The sequence below is a fragment of the Mustela erminea genome, chromosome 3 (assembly GCF_009829155.1).
Source record: "Mustela erminea isolate mMusErm1 chromosome 3, mMusErm1.Pri, whole genome shotgun sequence".
NCBI classification, from domain to species: domain Eukaryota; kingdom Metazoa; phylum Chordata; class Mammalia; order Carnivora; family Mustelidae; genus Mustela; species Mustela erminea.
In genome coordinates, this window is record NC_045616.1 from 15,488,308 (window position 1) to 15,511,246 (window position 22,939).

The following is a 22,939-nucleotide window of genomic DNA, read 5'->3' on the forward strand; positions in this document are numbered from 1 at the left end:
AGCCCTAAGATCGCTTGCCGTGTGTCTTCAAAGCAGACGCCACACTTAGGACCTCAAAACCCTCATCCATCCATCATGTTCATGAAAACCTCCACGTTTTGTGCGGCAGTGCCCCTCCCCAGAGAACCGAGACAGGCGGGTGGACTGGCCAGGGGGTCTCCTGGTTGTGCTCACCTCCCTTGCCTGAACCACCCGCTTCCTCCTGGGAAAAGCAGATCCCCAGTAGACTGCCTAGGGGCGCACCCTCAGTTGTAGTGGGGGAAAGCCCTATGGTTTCAAGATAGAGGAGAGAAAGATAGGCCTGGCCTGTTACTGGCCATTCCCCTCAACTGTGCGAGCTGTGATCTTTACTCATGCATCCCATGTGTATCCATGGTTGAGTGCATTTGGGATTTGGGGGGAAATGGGAGAAGATTGCACCACACCTTCTAGTCCCAGGTACTTGTTTCTTATGAGTTTAATTGAAGCCAGTGTTACCTCTCTTCCAGCAGCATGCTCTGGGGACAGAATTGCTGGTTCTTGAGTCGATTTCCTTCTTTTCGTCTTGAAAGTGCCCCCAGACTTTGGAAGTCTCCCCGGAGTCCCATTGGTGACTGGTGCTGAGGCTTCTATAATTGCAGGCCATTATCTTTTTTGGCAAGTCCCTAGAGACCAGGGTGTTGAGTTGATTTATGGAGGCCCAGGAACATTTATATCTGTTAGTGCAATAACCAGAGCCGTTCTTTCCAAGAGGAGACCCCTCTTAGTAAAAATAAACCGCAAGCCCAGACTGAGTCCATCAGAAATCCCGGTAAAAGCTTTTTACAAGGAACCTGCAAATTGTGTCCAGGTTAATGGTGGTGGGAACGGGGCTGATGTCCTGGCAAAGCAACCACTGCTGAAAAGGGTGGCTTCCCCAAGCCCTGGATCTTGAGGATTAAGGATGGGAGGGGAGAGACTGCAGGGACTTCATTCTTGTCCCCCTCCGGCGGCACTGATACCACCTGGGTGAGACTTCATGTCTCTCTGTTTCTGTCCCAGTCTCTCTGCTCTCGGTTAGAAAGGCAAAGGGCAAATTTCACATCCAGGGATTTCCACTTGAAATTCATCCCGCAGGGCATCCCGCAGGCTAGCGTGAGCTCAGGACTTTCAGTGGGCAGGCTGTATTTCTAGGTAACAAAACTTGGCTTAGTTGGGTTTAGTTAGTTGAAGAGCAGATGCGCTTGATGCACAGATTGGAGGATGGAGAATCAGAGATGCCACAGCTCAGTGCACTTGGAGTTGAGCTTCTGGCTATTTGGGGACCCCTGTGAGAAGGCATCTCTCTCCCAGGGCACCAGTCTGTTCCTGCAACAAGCTGTTCTACACCAGTGTCACTGGATGGGACATGTAAGCCCCCTGGCACAGATGAGGCCAGGGGGAGGGGGGTGTGTGTAGGAGGCGTGGAACTCGAGCCCAGGACCCTGAGATCATGACCTGAGCCAAAGACAGTGCTTAACCGACTGAGCCACCTAGGTGCCCCGGTAATTGACTTTAAATAGATGTAAAGACACTTTTCTTGAACGGTTATATAGGAAGGGCAAATTAATACTGAGCTGAAAATCTCTGAAGGGAAGAACATTTGAACTTGAACATGGCTTTCAGTTCCCATTTGTTTCCAGCGAAGCCTCTTTGGAGTCTGTTGCTGAAGTAGTTATGCCTGCAGCTTGTCCTTTATCAACAAGCTTGTTTTCAGAGTTTCAGAGGCAGAAACCACATCCAAACTGAGGAAGAGAAATCCTTGCCAACCACACACAACTTTAATGTCAGGAAAAAAAAATTACAAAAATAAGCCAACAAAAGCCACTGTTAATAGGGGACCCGATGTCTTTGTTCCCTTGGGAACAGAACTATGACATAACTTTTTTGGGGGACTGGCTGATGTGCCTGATAATGTAGATAGACAAGCTACAAAAAAGGAATATTCATGCTAACTGGGGGACTATTAAAGACCCTTCCCATGATCCAAAAATGAAAGAAACAGTTTGCGGAATATAAAAAAATCATTAACGATAATATCTTCCTTATGACCCCAAAATATAAATGCACAGCAGGCATCTGATGTTATGTTTTTAAAGTGCCTTAAATAGGTTCCCGGAGTCATCACCCCCCCCCCTCGTTACACCTATAATTACAGTATTACACCAGCTTAAATTTTAGAGTAAATAAAATAGCTTTCATACTCCAGTAACAAATTTAATGCAAGGATTAAAGAAATATTTAGCCGTATTCAGAGGAGAGCATTTCCAGCTTACAATGGATTTATTGTTGGCTCTTGGTCTTCCATTGTCCAGACCAATCAGTTTGAAAACAAGAATTTCCGCTCCTACATTCGACTACTATATGTATTGGTTAAATTACTGTAAAACCCAGAATCACATGCAGCTTTTTCGGCCTCTGTGGCGGCCTGCCACATGTCAGGACCACTCTACGGTGAACGCGTTAATAAAGAACCAGTTTTGATTCCCACTGGCACGGCAGGAGACGGGAGGGTCAGTCGTAGCCACATTTGTTTCCTTGACATTTCCTGGCTCCCAGACCAAAAAGTTCTTTTCCGGTGACTTCCTGGCATGCTCATTTTCTCCCTTTGCTCTTTCCTTCTGTGTGTGTGTGTGTGTGTGTGTGTGTGTGTGTGTGTGTGTGTTGGGGGGGGAGGAGCCATTTGGGAGAGTTTATAAAGTAGCAACATGTTTAGGAAAAGGTGAAAGAATTATGCTATCTGAAGAGAAACCAGAGTACTAAAACATAGCGGTGTCTGGATGGCTCAGTTCCCTGAGCATCTGCCTCGTGGTTTCGGCTCAGTTCCTGATCTCAGGGTCGTGAGATCGGGCCCCACGTTGGTCTCCACGCTGAGCACAGAGTCGGCTCGTCCCTCTCCCACTGTGCGCCCCCATCCCCACTCATCTTCTCTTTTCTCTCTCAAATAAATGAACCTTAAAAAATAGCATGTTTAGAATGAGCCAACGCCAACAGTCAGGGCATTTCTTTCACAAATGTATTTTGGAAATGTTTGGATCGGATCTTTACATACCGGTTTCGAAGGTTTGAGACATGGCTCTGGAGCTTGGATAGTCCGAAAACTGAATGAATTTATCCCAGCTTGTAGAGGGCTTGGGTTCTACCATTTACGAGGTGGGTCACCTGACCTCGTCAACTTCCTGAGGCGCCCCTTCCTCTTTCCTAAGGGGCAGCTCAGAACTACCTATGCGGGGACAAGCAAATACAATAATATAGAGGAAGGTGTTGGTCACTAAGTGCGCTTTTGATGGCGAGTGGCAGAGTGGCTGAGCGTGGTGCCTCCCACAATATAGTCGTTGCATCATCTTGCATGACCGCTGGAGCCTGGAAGTTAGTCGACAGTTCTGACAGTGATTCCACCACCAGTGGGGACCCAATCCGTGCCTGCCATTCCCTTGGCTTTTCCTCATGGTTCCAAGATGGCTGCTGCAGCTCCGAGCTCACATCTTCTCGCAAGAGTAACGGAGGTAGAAGGGAGAGGGGCAGGAAAAAAAGACCTCTTGTCAATAGGCTTTCTCTTTTGTTTGAGTTGGGGAAGGGGGGAGGTTGCCAGCACCTCTCAAAAGACTCCCCGTATGGCTACTGACCAGAGCCAGTGCCCATGATTGCCATCATCCTGTCACTGGCAAGGGTAATGGGGTTGCTACAGGAGGCTTGGACAGATCTTGATTCCTACCCCCAAGGCTGGGCACGTTGCCACTGGAAGAGAATGGGGGCTTTGTTAGGAAGGGGTACTGGGAGTGTTTTGGGGAGCAACCAACCCAGTCAGGTGGGTGCTGTAGAAGGTGACCCCAGAAGAGGGTGGGGTGTGCAGGGGTGGGAGGAGGTGGTCATCCACTGGCTTACCACCATTTTCATACCCACAGCCCCTTTGGGAACACTCCTCAGCCACAAGATTTCTGTTTCCTGTGGGGTCCTGTCTCCAGCTCTGCCCCCAGCCAGAGTCAAGGGCAAGGTTGGTGTGTTCGGGGATTCTCTCTGGCACAGCCCCATTCTTGGCAGTTCGTGGTCTGTAACCGTTCAGTGGGTGCTCTTCTAACCCCACAGTGACTGGGTGGATGGGAACACCTATATCACCCAGCAGTAGGTAGAGGAGGCTGGTGAGGCTGGAGGAGCTGGATTGGCCACAAGGACAAGGAGATCGCTGCACTCAGACTCATACCTGTACCTGTTAGATGTGTGCACAGACAGCCTTCTTCGTCTTCCCTGACCCCCAGCCGTGGGTGTGCGGGGCATTTCTCAGGAGCCCAATGTCACCGTGGCCCCCAGATTCCCTTCCAGAATTTGCTCAGTTATAGCCGTGGTCCTGGAGCTTGATGTCCCCTTATCCTAATATCCATTTGATTCAGCCTTTCTACACATCCCTGGACTCTTGCACATTCAAACAGCAATGTGACCGGACCCCCACTCAGACTGGCTTAAATTAGAAAGGGAATTTGTCAGGGCACCTGGGTGGCTCGGTCGACAAAGTAAGTGTTGGACTCTGAATCTCAGCTCAGATCTTGATCTCAGGGTTGTGAGTTCGAGTCCTGCAGAGGGCTCCCTGTTGGGTGTGGAGCCTATTTCTTAAAAAAAAAAAAAAAAGAAAATATAAAGGAAAAGGGACTTCATCTGCTAGGAGGTTGCCACAGCTTTGTCTGGCACCGTGTGTCTTGGCGATTTTGTGGGATTGCTTGGAAGAGGAAGTGGTCTGGACAGGGGGGTCATAGGTCACCGTCTCAGACTGAGCTACTCTGACAAAATGGCATAGCCATTTATTTTGAAAACAAATGTTTATTTCTCATAGTTCTGGAGGCTGGAAGTACAAGATCAAGGTGCTAGCAGATTCGGGGTCTGGTGCGTGAGTGCCCCTCCCTGGCCACGCCCACTGCCTCGTTCACAGAAGGCCAGCTGCACTGCGTCCGGCTTCACTGCGTCCTCACGTGGTAGAAGACTCCCTGAGGTCTTTTTAATAATTCATTAATCCCATCATGAGGCTCCTCCCTCGTGTTGTCATCACCTCCCAAAGGTCCCACCTGCTAGTACCATCACACTTAGCATTAGGTTTCAACACAGGGCGGAGCTCTGCGCACTAGAACCCCTGCCCTTCAGCTTCAGGGCCCTACAGGGTTTTGATGCAATCCTACACCTTCAGAGACGCCGTCTTCTCTTCCAGATTTCTCGCCGTTTCTCCTTTCCCACTAATTAATTCTCTCCCCCAACCATGAGGCTTTGGGAAGTGTTGCTAGAAAATGGCGTCCTTCCAAACCTGCTCTTTGCAAGGCAGGTGTAGACCCTTCCGTCTTTGCCCTTCGCTGCGCGCCCACCGACTGTCCAGCTGCCCCTACTGCTGATCTGTGGCCACCTCCATATCCAGGATGTTAGATCCAGTGTTGGCCAACAGCCTGCCATTTTGGCTACCCTTCCCTTTCCGCCTTTCCTTTAAAACAACAACAACAGGGGCGCCTGGGTGGCTCAGTGGGTTAAGCCGCTGCCTTCGGCTCAGGTCATGATCTCAGGGTCCTGGGATCGAGTCCCGCATCGGGCTCTCTGCTCAGCGGGGAGCCTGCTTCCTCCTCTCTCTCTCTCTGCCTGCCTCTCTGCCTACTTGTGATCTCTCTGTCAAATAAATAAATAAAATCTTAAAAAAAAAATAAACAACAACAACAACAAAAAACCTGAAGTGTATGTTGCTTTCACATGATTGTTATTGATAACCCCACCAGCCTAAGGACTATTTAACATTTTGCATCATCCCATCCAATCCCTAATCCTGGGACAGAGTTACACTTACCCAGTGCTAACCCCAGAGCTGACCATGGATATCTTGCTTGTGTGCATTCTGACCTTATGTCAAAAACATTTTTCCAGGTGCTACCCAACCTTTATGGTCGTGTTTCACAAATGCATCTGATCCCACCAATGGAATCTGCGTCTTTTGGTCCTTGAAGAATCTAGGCTTCCTCATTGTTGTCGGCACCAAAAATGGTCAATGGCTTCCCCGGGCAAGTGTCTTCCTCCTGTTATTCTCTAGGATGTAAGTTAACTGCCTAAAAAGGAGTATCTTTGGGGCTTCATTTTTTGTTTCATAAATTTTAGAATATCCTGGTTTGCTTGGTTTGCCCCGGCCAGGCTCGCTTATCCACCTGTGGTATTCCCAGACTCTACCCTCGTGAGGTCAGGTTTTATGACGGGGAGCGTGGATCCTTTCTGTCTTTTGGTTGGATTTTGAATTTCCTTTGGATTTTTTGTTCTTGTCGAAAGTGAAGGGCAATTAATAAGAAAGCCTTAAAACGTGATCTAGAAAAACCGACCACCCAGCTCTGAATCAGGCCCCCGTTTAGGTTTGGGGGCAGCCCTTTTCCAGAGTAGCTTTTTGGGAAGTGCCAGGCCTCGCCACCCACTGTGCGCCCTGTGACTTGTTCCAGACTCTGTGAGCAAGTGTAATTTGCCTCTGGGAGTGCCCTCTGGAGGCCACACACAACCTCCGACTCCTCCCCATTCTGTTGTCCCCACGTGTAGGGTCAGGATTCATCTTTAATTGTTGACACAGGTCCTCAGAAAACATCCCGGAAACAGATTTCAAGACCAGGACGGAGCGAGAATCCTTGGGAGAAATAAAAACCGCATTGGCAGATGTAGTTTTCAAGGGAGGCCTGTCCCTATGCTTCGGGTGTCCAAGGACGGCTGCAGGGCGGAGACTGAGGGCCTCTCTCCATACACATCTGGGCAAAAGGGTTTGTGTGGACTTTGCGGCCCCACCCCAGCCTCCCACCCCACCCCCCAATCTCCCAGCAGGTGGGCTGCATCTTTGCTGCGGGGGACAGCGACTGGCCCTACGTGGGAGCGATTGTCTGAACCTGTGACCTGACTCCTGGTCCTGAGCACTTTCCCTCAGCCTCAGGATAGACTCTCCTGGGAAGCCATCATCATGTGTGGTGCAGTAGCAGCCTTTTCTGCCAGTGTGGGCATTTTCCGCAGGGGGCAGACGTGTAGGGGGCGGGGAGCGCTTTCCCTTTAAGCAGACCTGAGTTCGTAACCCAGCTCTGCCATTTCCCTGCTGAGTCAGTTGGGATCAATGACTGCTTTTCCAAACCTCTGTTTTGCCCATCTGTTTTTTGTTGTTGTTGTTGTTTTAAATATTTTATTTATTTCTTTGAGAGAGGGAGGGGGACAAGTAGACTCTGCACTGAGCACAGAGCTTGACACGGGGCTCCATTCCAGGACCCCGAGATCAGGACCTGAGCCGAAACCAAGAATCAGACGCTCCCCGACTGAGCACGGGCTCCCCACCCCACCAGGTGCCCTTGCCCGGCTGTTAAATGGGGTTTATAATACTTGCCTCATGAGGTTTCTGTGGGGATTAAACAAGCTGATATGCCCAAAGTGCCCCAGACTTCGCACATGGCCTGTGCATGGCTGTTCCTAGCGGAAGGCTTCTTTTGCCTGGATCCAGAAGGCGCATGCATGTCTGTCTGCCAGTTGGAGAGGAGGCCCCATGGTCCCTTTAACACTGGGATTCCGCCAGCCTCTGGAGGCCACACAGAAATGGAAAAGGTATTAACCTAGGTCTGGTGTCTGCGTCAGTGACGGGAAGCGGACTGCTTGGTCACCGAGGAAAACCAGGCAACGAATTGGCTTCCTAAATCCATTTTTTTCCTCCCTGGTTTCTTGTTTAAGTGGAATGAAATTTTTCGTTTAAACACACACATGCGTGCGCACACATTCATGTTTATGACCAAAATAAAAACCTAATTATTCATGAAAATTATTAGATGGATTTTTCATTGCAAAAGGGCATCCAAACACCTAATAAATTCACTTTAAATAATAAGTCTGTTCCCGCGGTTACGCAACATGGCACAAACACCCCCCAAATGCTCATGATTAACCTGATGGATTAGAGGCCTCACACACATCTGCTTCAAGTCACATCAGTAAATGAGAAAATCTTTATTTTTTTGATGTAGCCGCAAAATCGGGGTGGGGGGAGTAAGTGCTTTCAAAATGGGTAGTTTCAGCTTCTAAAATGGACTTTGCCTCCAACTTTGCGTTGTGAAACAAGTCGTAAAGCAATTACAGTGATTTCTGGGGTTTTAAGGAGACAGTTTAAATAAAACCTATCCAGCTTTGGGCCTCCCAGGAGGATCTTCACACACGCAGTAACGCAGTCTGTCCATTGATGTAACGGTGCTCTTTCTGTTGCTGTTCGCCCCGTCTTTTCAGTCCTATGGTGTCTGCAATAAAATGAAGGGCAAGTTCATGTGGCCATTGGACTGGGGTGTATGGCCTGTGTGTGAGGGTGAGCTGCTGTGAGGTCTGGAGGGCATGAGAGTGTGTGTAGCTGGTGCGTATGCACGTGAGAGCAAGTGTGCATGTGTGTGAGTGTGTGTGCACGCATGTGAGTGTGCACATAGATATGCATGAATGTGCGTGTGTGTGCACAGAGATGCATGAATCAGTGCATGTGTGTTCATGCACGTGAGCGTGCACATAGAGATGCACGAATGAGTGTGCATGTGAGTGTGCACAAGTGTGAACGTGTGCATATAGTGTGTGTGCACACATGAGTTTGCATAGAGGTGCATGCGTGTGCGTGTGCACGCACGTGAACGTGTGCATATAGATGTGTGTGCACACATGTGAGTGTGTGCATACTCATGAATGAGTGTGCACGTGTGTGAGTGTGTGCGCGCACACCGTGCAGAGACGCATGAATGAGTGTGCATTCATGCGAGTGTGCATGTACGTGAGTGTGTGCAGAGATATATGCATGAGTTTGCCTGTGTGTGAGTGTGTGCATATAGATGCATGTATGCGTGTGGAGTGTACACACACGTGAGTGTGCATACAGATGCATGTGAGTGTGCATACATGTGGATGCACACATAGATGCATGCATGTGAGTGCGTGTGCTTGCGTGCACATGGGCGTGTCTGTGCAGGTATGTGCCACAGAGCTTGTTCCACTTGGGTCCTCCTGAAAGCCTGTTCAACTGGGCCCTCTGAGCTCCTATCCTGGGTGGCAGAGCAGCGACATGTGGGTCTGGGTCTGAGCTGCTTCCAGCCGGCTGCAGTGGCTGGGGACCCAAGCCCCTACTTCCTCCTCTGCAAAGAAGGTGACTGTGTCTGCTTTGCTCTGTTTCCCTGAGGATGAAGTGACACTCACTTCCCAGGACAATGAGTGAGCCCTCAAGTGGCTCCTTGCCCCCCCACCCCGCCATAGCAGGTCTCACACCCAGGGCTTCTAATGAGGTGAGCTGGAGAGAGAAAGATGCCTCATCCCAGAAAGGTGGTCCTGGGACGATTCCTTCCTGGGCTTTCTCCTGGCCCCTTCTTTAGCACCTGGCCTTTCTGGAAATGCTGGGTCTCTCTGGCAGACCCAGCTGCCCTGCATCCTTCTTGTTCATCTTCCCAAATAGCCTCAATGTCCCCTTACTCCCCATCCTCCCTCAGTGCCTCCCATGGCCTCTGGCCTCTCGGCTCCCAGACCAGGCGTCCGTGTCCTTTTAGCCTCCCCACCATGTCCCCAGCCATCTGTCCCCCTAGCAGGTGGGTAGGATATTGGGGAGACCCCATCTGTCTTCATCTGCTCAGGCAGCCTTAAGAGAATACCACAGTCAGGGGGCCGTAAACAACAGAAGTAGAGTCTGGAAGCCAGAGGTCGGGGTGTCAGCTGGGTGGGTTTCCACGGAGGCCTCTCCTTGGCTTGCATCTGAGCGTGCCCTCCCCGTGTCCTCTCTCCTGGTCTTCCTTCTGTGTGTCTGTGCCCTAATCTCCCCTTCTAGAAGGACATCAGCCACACCTCAGTTGACCTCCTTTTCACATAATCACTTCTTTAAAAGGCCAGGTCTCCAAATACAGTTACACTCTGAGGTACGGGGCTTAGCACCTCAACATATGGACTCTGGGGGACCGCGAGGCGGCCTGAGATGTTGTTGAATCAGATGACAGGCCAGGAGAAACCGCAGGCGTTCCCCATGGATGCGACCAAGAGGCCGGGCTCAGGGGAAGCAGGCCACCTCGGTGTCGGCATTGTGATAGGCCTGGCTTGGTGACAGCAGTGGTGGGAGAAGCCGGGCTGGGGTGTGAGATGGCTTTGGAGGCCCTGCCCTGGGGGTGGGGGGCAGCCTGAGGGCTCCCTCAGCCTCTAGAAAGCCATGGTGGAGACTGTCCACTCCCCATCCAGGGCCGTGGATAGTTATTTAGTTCCATCAGCCTGGTGCGGTGAATCTTTGAAAGTGGATTCTGACAGGAAGGGATGTGTGTCTTGGAAAAATCATAACTGGGAACATGAGGGGCGCCTGGGTAGCTCAGTCAGTTGGGCGTCTGTCTCGGCTCAGGTCAGGATCCCAGGGTCATGGGATCGAGTCCCTCATCGGGCTCCCTGCTCCGTGGGGAGTCTGCTGCTTCTGCCTGCTGCTCCCCCTGCTGGTGCTCAGGCTCTTGCTCTCTCTGACAAATAAAATCTTTAATAAAGAAATGGGAACATGAGGGGCGCATGGGTGGCTCAGTGGGTTAAAGCCTCTGCCTTCGGCTCGGGTCATGATCCCAGGGTCCTGGGATCGAGCTCCACGACCAGCTCTCTGCTCCACAGGGAGCCTGCTTCCTCCCCTCTCTCTGTCTGCCTGCCTCTCTGCCTACTAGCGATTTCTCTCTCTCTGTCAAATAAATAAAATCTTAAAAAAAAAAAAAAGAAATGGGAACACGAATTCAGGATTGCTGAAGAATTGCATCTTGTTTGCCCACTGAATGTTTCAAAGCATGCCACTGTGTTTCAGGACTAAGCAGGGATGTCTAAGGAAATGGGTGCCGTGTGGTTGGGAAGTCGCTCAGCTTGCCATGGGACTCACTGATGAAAACCCATGTTCCTTAGAGAAGCATCTCTAAGCTTCTTGCCAAACACTGGGGTTGGGCTAGGTGCTCTTGCCAGCTGTCTTCCCTTGACTCTGCCGGGGTTTACCTTGTACCAGGGTGGAACCCCCAAGCCCAGTGGGGTGAAGTGATGCCTTCTGACCCCAGGACACCTGCTCCCCTACCCCAGGGCAGGGGGATGGTGGTGGTGGCCAAGCCTGTGGGAGCCAGGGACAAAGTGTTTGGGTTTTTTTTAATCATTTATCATTTTTTAAGGTATATTTGACATATAATGGACTCCAGATATTTTCAAATTACGATTTGAGACCTTGTGGCCATATGTGTGCAGATGTGAACCCATCTCTGCAGTTAAGGTAGAGAATATCTGCACCACCCTCAAAAGCGTTGCCTGCCCACCTTGAACTCTGTCCCTTCCCACCTGCCACCCAGGTGTGGCTGATTTCTTTCACTCTTGATTTCATCTTTTTTTTTTTTTTAAAGGAAATATATATATATATATATACATATATATATATATATATATACACGCACACGCACACACACACACACACATAAATATACACATATATATATATATAAAGAATGATGCAGAATTATGCTCTTTTTTCAAGGGGTAGGTTGTCTGGTTTCCTTCACTCAGTATAATTATTAAGAGGTGCGTTGATATTTTTGTATATATTATTAGTTCATTCTTTTTCCTTACCCCTGCTTACCAAGTGCTATTTCATTATACAGAGAGGCCGTCCTTTGTGTATCCCCTCAGTGGAGATTTGGGTTGTTTCCAGCTTGGGGCCATTACAAATAAAGCTGCTGTTAACATTTGTGTCCAAGTCTTTGTGTGGACACATGCTTCCATGTCTCTTGGTTATAATGACCTTGGAATGAAATGGTTGATTGTCTGACAGGTGTATGATGGACTTGACAAGAAGCTGCCTAGCTGTTGGGCAAAGCCATTGTATCATTTTACATTCCCACCAGCAGCATAAATGGAACAAGAGTTCTATCTATCCACGTAATGCATCCTTTTCCTTCTGGCTGCTTTTAACATTTTCCCTTGATCACTGGTTTGAAGGAATTGCCTTGGTGTGATTTTTGTCATGTTTATGGTGTTTGAGTTTCCCTGAGATTCTTGGATCTCAAGATCCAAGGGTTTATACTTTTCATCAAACTTTGAACAATGTTCTGGCCCTCACTGCTTTAAATATTTTTTGCTGTTCTTTCTATCTCCCCCTCAATTTGGGGACTCTGCTTATCTGTGCACTTGAAGACCCAAAGTTCACTGATGCCCTTCTTTTTTTTTTTTTTCCTTCATTTTTTCTCTCTATGTTCATTTTGGATAATTTTTGCTGCTGTCTTCAGGTTCACTAATCTTCTCTTCTGTGATGTCTAATCTTGCCATCAATCCCCTCTGTCCTGTTTTCTCACTCTAGAATCTCAGTGTAGGTATTAAAATCTTTTACACCTCTGCTGAACTCCCTGAATGTGTGCCTTGTGGTCACAAGCCTTGTTTTACAGTCTACGGGGGCTAATTCTAATGTGAGAGTTGTGGGTCTGTTTCAGCTCACTGATTTTTCTGCTCATTATGAGGGCTGTTTTCCTGCTGGTAATTCCTTCTTTCCTTCCTTTCTTTCTTGAGATTTTATTTATTTATTTGACACAGAGAGAAAGAGAGCACAAGCAGGGGGAGCAACAGAAAGAGAGGGAGAAGCAGGCTCCCCTCTGAGCAGGGAGCCCAATGAGGGGCTTGATCTCAGGACCCTGGGATCATGACCTGAGCTGAAGGCAGTTGCTTAACCAACTGAGCCACCTAGATGTCCCCTCACCCCACTGGTAATTTCTTATCAGACGCCAGATGTTATGAATTTTACCTCATTGGGTGTTGAATATTTTTGTATTTTTTTTTAAAGATTTTATTTATTTACTTGACAGAGAGAGACAGCGAGAGAGGGAACACAAGCAGGGGGAGTGGGAGAGGGAGAAGCAGGCCTCCTGCTGATCAGGGAGCCTGATGGGGGTCTTGATCGCAGGACCTGGGATATGACCTGAGCTGAAGGCAGATGCTCAACAACTGAGCTACCCAGGCGCCCCTGATATTTTTGTATTTCTGTAAATTTTTGTGAGCTCGTTGGGTTACAGTTTGGAAATCGATCCTTTGGGTCCTGATTTACGATCCATTAGCTGGGACCAGAGCCATGTGTAGCCTAGGACTGATTACTCCCTATCTCAGGGGCAAGACCCTTCTTGGTGCTCTACTCTGATTTGTGACTGTGAATGATTGGCTGGGGGAATGGGCACCCTTCCTAGTCTATGTAAGAGCTAGGTGCTGTTCCTGGTGTTCTTTTGGGTGGTTCTCCCCCTGGCCTCAATTCATTGCCTCCTGCATACACTGATAAGGGCCCCAGGAACACCTGCGAAAAACCCTTCCAGATCTCTGGTTCTCTTGGGTCCTCTGCTCTGCAGCCCCAACTCTCTGGCATCTCTGGACTCCTAGGTCCATCTCTTTTTTAAAAAAAAATTATTTTATATAAATTCAATTAATTAACGCAGAGTGTAGTATTAGTTTCAGAGGGAGAGGTCAGTGATTCATCATTTGCATAGAACACCTGGTGCTCCTTCCATCACATGCCCTCCTTAATGCCTGTCACTCAGTTACTCCATCCCCCCACCCACCTCCCCTCCAGCAACCCTCAGTTTGTTTCCCAGAGTTAAGAGTCTCTTATGGTTTGTCTCCCTCTCTGATTTTGTCTTACGTTCTTTTCCTTCCCTTCCCCTAGGTCATGATCCCAGGGTCCTTTTGTTTCTTATGAATGCAGTCATATGATAATTGTCTTCCTCTGGTTGACTTATTTCACTTAGCATAATATCCTCTAGTTCCATCCACGTTGTTGCAAGTGGTAAGATTTCGTTTTTTGATGGCTGTGTAATATTCCATTGTCTATATACACACCGCATCGTCTTTATCCATTCATCTGTCAATGGACAGCGGGGCTCTTTCCATAGTTTGGCGATCATGGACATTCCATCTTCCTCTCTCCAACTTCAGAAGGCTGCCAGGCTCCATGTCTGTTTTCTCTCCCTGTGTTGCAGCCTGGAAACTCTCCCCAGGCAGGAAGCTGGAGCCCTTGTTCTCTGTCTGAGATCACTCTCCTTTCCTGCTTGGTATCAGTGTCTTCAAAACCTGTGTCTCCTATGTTTTATTTGCAGATTTTTTTGTTGTTTTTTGTTTTGTCTTGTTTTTTGATGGTGCTATTTTATGCAGGAGGATAATATAGTTATGCTACTGTATCTTGCCTGAAAGTAGAAATCCATGATGTGGCTTTAAAAATTTTTTGGAGTAATTTTAGATTTATAGGAAAATATGCTTACATATGTACATAACCACAGCACACTAATATTACTATTATCTGTGATACCTTACTCAAGCAGGTAGAGTTCTAAGACAGCATTCAGGATTCCCACTCTTCGTGTACATACTTTGTGCTCCCCTTCAGCGTTGGCAGCACCTGTGATCATGATAGGATCACTCCCGGGACTGAGTTAGCAGTCAGTTGACTGAGTTCATTATAACGTTTATCCTTGGTAGGCCTGACATAAGCAGGTGAGTCCTTAGAAGGCACTGGGCCCCTCCTGGAGTCAGAGGGATCTGAAGCACGAGAGGGTGTATGGAGGGGACCACGTGTCAAGGAGTTGTGCATAGCCTGTAGACACTGAGAGCTGCCCCTGGCCAGCAGCCACCAAGAGAATGGGGCTCACAGACCACGAGGAACCACATGGGCTTGAAAGAGGACTCAGGAGTGCAGAAGGAAACACACAGATGATCCATTGATTTCAGCCTCAGGAAACCATGAACAGAGAACCAAACTATCTTGTGTCCAGACCTTCGACTGCAGAAACCCTAGTAAATAGGTGTTGTTTGAAGCTGCTGATTTTGTGGCAATTTGTTATGCAGCAATTAAAAACTAATACAATTACTATTAACTAAAAAGGACCAGGTCCAATTCCTTAGTAACAATATCCCACTATTAATCTAGCAAGATCTCAACAGAGAGTAACGTGAGGACCAGCATGAAGTCACGGGTCCATTCCCACCACCTCCATTTTTTATTTTCCACCTCCAATTTTTAAGATGATTTTAATACACCCAAATTGTGTCTTGGTTGGAGATGGTTAGGATTCTGATTAATAATAGATACATCATATGAGAAAATATTTGCAAATCATATATCTGATAAAGATGTAGTATCCAGAAAAATGTAAAGAACTCTTATAGCTCAACATCAAAAAGACAACCCTATTTAAAAATGGGCAAAGGACGTGAACAGACATGTCTTTAAACAAGACATGCAAATGATCAGCAAGCAGATGAAAAGATGCTCAACATCATTAGTCATTAGGGACATGCAGATCAAATTGCAGTGAAATACCACTCAACACACACTAGGATCTGTTGATGAAGATGGAGAGAAACTGGAACCTTCATACATTGTTGGTGGGAATATAAAATGATTCCACCATTGTGGAGAAGTTTGGTAGGCAATCAAAACACAATATATGGCCTTACCATATGACCCAGCAATTCTATTCTAGGTATATATCCAGGAGAATTAAAAACAGGTACTCCAACAAATACATACCTTCATGTTCACCGCTGAACAGTTCACAGTAGCCAAAAGGTGGACACAGCCCAAATGTTCATTAACAGATGAATGGATAAACCAATTGTGGTGTAGACACCCAGTGCAATATTACTCAGCCATAAAAGGGAATGAAGCTGATTCATTGCTACAGAGTATGGATCTCAAGAACATTATGCTAAGTGAAAGAAACCGGATACAAAATGTCATATATTATGTCATTCAGTTCCAGAATGCGTGACTCCGTAGAGACAGAAAGATCGGCAGCTGCCACGGGCTCAGAGGAGGGAGGAACAGGGAGCAGCTGCTTAGCGGGCACAGGATTTCCTTTTGGAGTTATGAATGTTTTGGAACTAGAAAGAGGGAGCTAGATAAAGGGGTGGTTGCACTTGCCACCAACTGTTCACTTCCACATTGTTCACTTTAATTTTATGCTGTGTGAATTTCACCTCAATGCAAAAAATAGATGTGTTATAGAAAATAACAAAGCTGTATCTTAGCAGGTGTTAAAGGACTTTGTGATTTCTTTTTTTTTTTTTTTTAAAGATTTTATTTATTTATTTGACAGAGAGAGAGATCACAAGTAGGCAGAGAGGCAGGCAGAGAGAGAGAGGAAAACAGGCTCCCTGCTGAGCAGAGAGAGCCTGATGTGGGTGGGGCTCAATCCCAGAATCCTGGGATCATGACGTGAGCGGAAGGCAGAGGCTTAACCCACTGAGCCACCCAGGAGCCCCAGGACATTATGATTCCTTTTTTAAAAAGGGAAAGACAGACTTTATTCAGACCTCCCTAGTTTTTCTCTGAAGTCCCTTTCCTGTTCCAGGATCCCACCCAGGATACCAAGTTGCATTCCATTGTCATGTCTCCTTGGTATCCTCAGTCTATGATGGTTTCTCAGCCTTTCCTTGTTTTTCACGACCTTGGGAGTTTTTGGACATACTGGACAGGTAGTTTGTAGATGGTCCCTCAGTTTGGGTGGCTCTTATGATCAGCCTGGGCTCTGAAGGCTTGGGAAGAATAGCACTGAAGTGGATTGCCATTGTCATGGTGTCCTGTCAGGGGTCCACGGTGTCACATGACTTATCACTGGTGGCATGAACCTTGACCACTTGGTAGTATCTGCCAGATTTCCACGTTATAAAGTCACCCTTTTCCTTTCTCTGCTCTTAGGAAATGAATCTAGCCTTCACTCAAGAAGAAGGGAATTTAGCTCCACCTCCTGGAGAGGGCAGTATCTACATGTATTATTGGAAGATATGTCTCTTCCCACTGATATATTCAGTCATTTCTATCAGGATGGACTCATGGGTTTCTAACCTATTCTTTGGCTAATAATCCAATACTGTGTTTTTTATTTTGTGGCCAAGTTGTTCCAGCTTTGGTCATTCTGAGCCCTTTCAGGTAGGTTTTGTATTTCTTTGACATAACTCTTTCCCCACCTCCTTTTTTCAGAAAGGACTTTCTTACTTTCTGCTACTACAAGGCACTTGAAGTTCATCTTGTACATTTCCTGGCCCAGGCCTAGAACCAGCTATTTCTCCAAGGAGCCCTGGTTCCTTTTCTTGGAAAATGGTATTTAGAAACCAAGATTCAGGTACTAGGTGGGCTTGTTGCTTCCAGGATATCATTGGTGGTCGGGTCATCTCTGCAGACAGCTAGTGTATATATGCCTGAATATTCATTCCCCGGTGTACACATACCTATGCATATTATTTCTGTATGTCTCTTCCTGTGTACATTAGATGGGACCTTGGAGTGGCGTCTCTGACTCATCCAGCACCACACGGATCATTCTGTCTTTCCCCCTTTGTGTATTTATAACTTCTTTCTTGGACAACGAGAAGCCCAGCTCTCATCACTCATTCTGATGAAGTCCCAGAAAGGGGGGGGATGCAAGGCGCCAGCTTTTGCTTTGTCTTCAGCCAGCCTCTTGCTCCCTCATCAATTCAACCCTAATGTCTACACAAAGTAGTTTCAAAATTGCCAACCTTTCAGAACTGCCCTCTTAATGCCCATTGCCCAGGGAGAAAGTGAGCAACAGCTTTCCCTGCTAGGGTATCTCTGAGGGCTCTACAGCATCTCTGTAGGGCTCTTTTTGTGTTAGGCCTGATAGTTCTCCATCAAAACACTGTTCCCCCAGTTACTTAGGTCGCCTGCCTGCCTTTCTCCGCTACTTGCAGCAGTCTTAACAAAGTAACATTCATTCGTCACAGCCCATGTTTCATCCAGGGATTCTCCGACTTCCTGGTTGATTTTTTTTTTTTTTTTGAAGAATTTATTTATTTGACAGACAGAGATCACAAGTAGGCTGAGTGGCAGGCAGAGAGAGAGGGGGAAGCAGGCTCCCCGCTGAGCAGAGATTCCCCTCGATGATGCAGGGCTTGATCCCAGGACCCTGAGATCATGACCTGAGCCGAAGGCAGAGGCTTTAACCCACTGAGCCACCCAGGCACCCCCCCCTTCCCGGTTGATTTTTAAAGAAAATGTGTATTTGTTAAAGTTCACTTTTTGTGATCTCCAGTTTTATTTATTTATTTTTTAAATATTTTATTTGAGAGAGAGAGAGGGAGAGAGATCACAAGCAGGAGGAGCAAGAGAGGGAGAAGCAGACTTCCCGTTGAGCAGGGAGCCCGATTCGGGACTCGATCCAGGACCCCGGGATCACGACCTGAGCTGAAGGCAGACGCCCAACTGACTGAGCCACTCAGCTGCCCCAGTTTTACTGTTTTTGACAAATACACAGTCATGTTGTAGCACCTCCGTGCCATACAGAACAGTTCCATCAGCCCCTCACTGTCTTCTTGTGTCTCCATGTACTTCAGGCTTGGTGCTCCTCAACCTTCAGCAGCCCCGGATCTGATTTCTGTTCTTTTCATTCTGTCTGGCCCTTCTTTTCATTCTGTCTGGCCCGGGGGGTGGATGGCAACTTTTTGTTTGTTTTGAGGTATGAAGTTTGCTTGTAAGCAACTCTGTGATCAGAGCTGACTGACAGCTAGAGGCAGGTCCCACCCTGATGCTTACGGACCCCTCTGTGGTCTTAGTGTTCTCATCCGTAAATGGGTAACAGCAGTCCCCGCCTTCTAGGGGTAGGGGGCATATGGGCAGGTCTGAATGAGGTAACAACTGTTAGCACAGTGCCCAGCCCATTGTTAGAAATGAGGAACTCAGTAATAATACTTTGTGTTTGTTATTCTCCCCATCTCCATGATGAGGTATGAATAAAAGAACATCAGAGGCCAGATCTGGCTGCCCTCTTGGGCTGCTGGGGGTAGGGGCCCCTCCCTGTGGGGGCTGGAGCAGAGAGGGTCCGCTGACACTTGTGGTACTAGAATCATCTGTCTGTCATTCACAGATTGATCTCAGTAGGGAGACTTGAGGGTGTCATTTTGGTTCTTCTTCTACTTCCACGCCTTTTTTTTTTTTAAGCTGAGAAGATAGTATGACAGCACAGTAGGGACTTCTAAAGTTGTAAATCACCATAATCCGGACACCCACGGGGACTCATGTTTTGGTAGCTGCTGCCTCCCCATGCCTGAATTTTTACACAGATACAGACTTTTTATTTACGGTATCATAAACATCCCTCCCCCCTTTTTTGCAACGCAGTGTTCCTAATGACATTTCACGAAATATGACAGTTTCTTCCAGGCCCGTTGCCCTCAGTCTCTAAACCACTCCCACTGGTTGGGGGGGGGGGCGGGGGCAGTTTCATGCGTGTCATTCTTTGCTCCTGCTGATTTTTATTTTCCTGAGATTTCTTCCCTAGGGCAGGAGTCTTCTGTCGAAGAGGCTAGGAACGTCTTTGTGGCTTTATGTGTACCATTTTACAGAAATAAACCGTGACATCCTTCTACGTGTATTAATCTATACTTCATCAAAATGCACCGGTTCGAGGCTGTGATCAAACATCTGCCCGAGGGTGCCAGACTAGTGCTCCCACAGGTCCTTAATATGTTTATCATCCTACAGTGTAACTGACCTTTTCTGAGAACCACGATCTCCCCTTCGCGCCCGATGCCCCTCCCCCACCCCGAAACTTGGAGTCCTCCTTTGGGGGGAGGGGAGGACCCGTGGAGGGAGCAAGTCTCAGCGACTTTTTTCTGAAACCCCTCCTTTATTTACTTTTGGAGTCAGGACTTGTTTGCATATGTAAAACCAGGACCATATTGTTTCCAGATGGGAGGGGTGTTGCCAGATAATTGGATGCAAAAAAAAAAAAGAAAGAAAGAAAAAAAAAAGTTGAGGCCTTTAAATCATTTTTACAAACCTGGACACAGAACAATATTTTCTTAGAATTAGAGAAGAAAAGGCGAAGCATGGAAATAAAGATTGTGGGATTGGGTTTCTAATTCAAACATTTCAGCTTGTGTTCATAGCAGTGGCATTTCAAACCCACAGAAGTGAGGGGCCTGGAGAGGGAAGATGGTGGGGGGGGGTTGGGGGACTTGCAGAGGAAACTACAGATTCACCATCTAATCCAGAGGGACACGCGGGGACGGAGTTAGAGTCAATGACCAAACAAAAACTCGATCCCATTAAGCCAGGACCCCACCTACTAGCATTAACAAGAAGATTATCCGCCCCGCCCCGCCCCCCAGTTTCCTGTTTAGTCCTTTATTTTACGATAAGAGCAGTTTGGAAGTAATTGTGCATCCTATCAGTATTTGATAAAGCCTCCCTCCCTTTCAGCCGAGCGGCGCAGAGGTGAGGGGCTGTTAAAGGCGAGTTGGGGTTTAGCCTGAAATGCTCCGGTTTTCAACCGGGAAGCTAGTGCGGCTTCCAGTCTGTCTCGCGACGATAAAAACAGACGTCTGGCACAAATTGACCCGCTGAAACGCAAAGGCTGGATCGGTTTGCCGCGTGCAATTTGAAATCTGTAATAGTATCTACAAATACGGCGGGGGTGGGGTGGGGGGTGAGCTCTGAGACCCCGCACCCGGCTCTGGCCAGTGTCTGCATCCGCCGGCAGCTTCCACGCTCCAGTTCAGAGGCACCGGTTGCTAGTGGGCGACCGGGCCCACCCAGCTGGGGGTGGGGCTGGGGGTCGGTGGTTGTAGGGCTGGGAGGCTTGGTGTGTGCGGCTGCTGCTGCTGTGGGAGCCTTTCTCACTCCGCCACGCTCCACACCCCTACACCCCCCAGCTTGCGAGAGCCCAGGGCAGCTCTGGGGGCCTCTGGAGCCTGGGGGTCCACGCTGCTCCTAGGGTCGCTCTGGACCAGGTGCACCAGGTGCACCAGAGCAGGAGTAACCGGTAGGGGTCTAGCTGGGACCTGGGACCTGAGACCTGGGAGCCAGCGTCCTATCCAGGTTTTGATTTCTGGAGCAAGCTGAGGCCTTGGGGGGCTGAGAAGGTAGGGGTGAAGATGGGCAAGTTAGTGCATCTAAAGGCATACCCTTCCCCACCCCAAACACTTCCCCCAACCCCACGCCCCCATTCGTGGTACTTCTGCCATTCAGCTGGAATGGGGGGGCATGACCACAGACCCGCATTCCCTCAAAACCTGCAGGCCTTCACTCCATCTCTGGTGGGTACCAGCCTCTGTGGCTCATCTGTAAAATGAGGGTGAGGCTGGTGGGACTGGAGGTGGACCTGGAAGTACCTGTCAGGTGGCCTGAGCTCCTGGTCCCCTGTGTTTCAGCCAGTGGCAGACCCAGCTTGGCTGAAGTCCCAGCTCCTGTGAAAATTCCAGGCTTGGTGCTTGGGGGCTCAAAACTGGGGGTGCTCTTCTCACCTCCTCTAAAGCAAAGCTTTAAAAATAACAGCTCGGGGGACATCTGGGTAGCTCAGTCGTTAGGCGTCAGCCTTCTCAGGTCGAAATGGAATCAAGTCCCACATCGGCTTCCTGCTCAGCAGAGAACCGGCTTCTCCCTCTGCGTCTGCTGTGTTCCCTCTCTTGCTGTCTCTCTCTGTCAAATAAGTAAATTAAAAAAAAAAATCTTAAAAATAACAGCTTGGTGGGCGCCTGGTTGACTCAGTCTGTAGAGGGTGTGATGCTTGATCTCAGGGTTGTGAGTTCGAGCCCCAGGTGGGGCACAGAGACGACTTTAAAACAAGTTAAAAACAACAGTTTATATGCTTGCTGTACCGTCTTCAAGGTATCTTAAATTTTTATTTACTTATTTTTATGGAGAAAGATGCCATTTAAAAAAAATATTTATTAGTTTGTTTTGAGAGAGAAAAGGATAGAAAGGGAGTGGGCACAAGTGGGAGGAGCAGAGGGAGAAGGAGACTCTCAGGCAGACTATGTTGAGCCCAGAGCCTGATGTGGGGCTCGATCTCACGACCCTGAGATCGTGCCCTGGGCCAGAACCACATGTCAAACCCTTAACCCACTGAGCCACCCAGGCACCCCAGAAAGATTATATTTTTATGTTTGAACCTTCTGGTGGTAGTATCACATTTTGTCATTCAAGTTATCCCATTTGGGGTTTCCTTTGTTTAGGAGGGAGATTTTTTATTTGTTTGCTTCTTAGGGAAAAGTTGATACTTTATTTTTATTTTTATTTTTGGTTAGGACTCAAGCCTTTGCTTGTTTGGGGATTATGGGCCCGTCATTTCACTCTTCTGAACCTGGCTTTGGGTTTAGGGACTAATTTCTTTTTTTTTCCAAGCGAGTCCCCTGTGTGCGAGGTAGGGACGGTGGTAACCTGGGCCTCCAAGAGTTTCCTCCAACAGGCCCATCAGGTGATGATTATGCCTCTGCTGGACTGCAAGTTAGCATAATAGTGGAGCTGGGATGTTTGATCCTATTTCTGGGGTAATTCTTTTCCCTTCCCCCAGATCTTCCGCAGGGCTGGGCATGCATAGAGATTCTTGTTCAGTGGACTGAGCCAAATTTTCTAGGCCAAGGATCCCTGCTGGTAAGAAGGAAGGAAGATGTCATCAGAGTGAATTAGGACTGGGCCTGGGGTCTGATGCCCCACAGGCTGCAAGGGATCCAGCAAGGGGGCCCGGGGTGCCCTGGGTTTGGGTCCCATCTAAGGACCAAGGGTGGGTGCCAAGGCCCAGCCTCCCTCTGCTCAGCCCTCCCCTCTTCACAGAGACTACATGGTCACTCTGACTTTTCTGGATTCAAGTTTGAAAATGCTATAACAGGGATGCCTGGGTGGCTCAGTGGTTAAGCATCTGCCTTTAGCTCAGGTCGTGATCCCAGGGTCCTAGGATTGAGCCCCAGCATTGGGCTCCTTGCTCAGCGGGGAGCCTGCTTCTCCCTCTGCCTCTGCCCTTCCCCCTACTTATGCTCTGTCTTTCTCAAATAAATAATAAAATAAAATCATTAAGAAAAAAATTAAAAATTAAAAAAAAAAATGAAACCGCTGTAACAAACAGAAACTGCCACCTTTTCAGGGACTCCCAAGTGATCGTTACACCTTTCTTTTTGTTTCTTTTCTCGGACTAAAACTAGCTGTAGCACT

The 22,939-nt window shown here is 48.1% G+C and overlaps 1 protein-coding gene across 6 annotated transcripts in view; it reads left to right on the forward strand.

The window, feature by feature from the left end:
• COL23A1 (collagen type XXIII alpha 1 chain) overlaps positions 1-22,939 on the forward strand; it is a 309,786-nt gene that overhangs the window by 1,148 nt on the left and 285,699 nt on the right. The gene's annotated exons all lie outside the window — the stretch shown is intronic.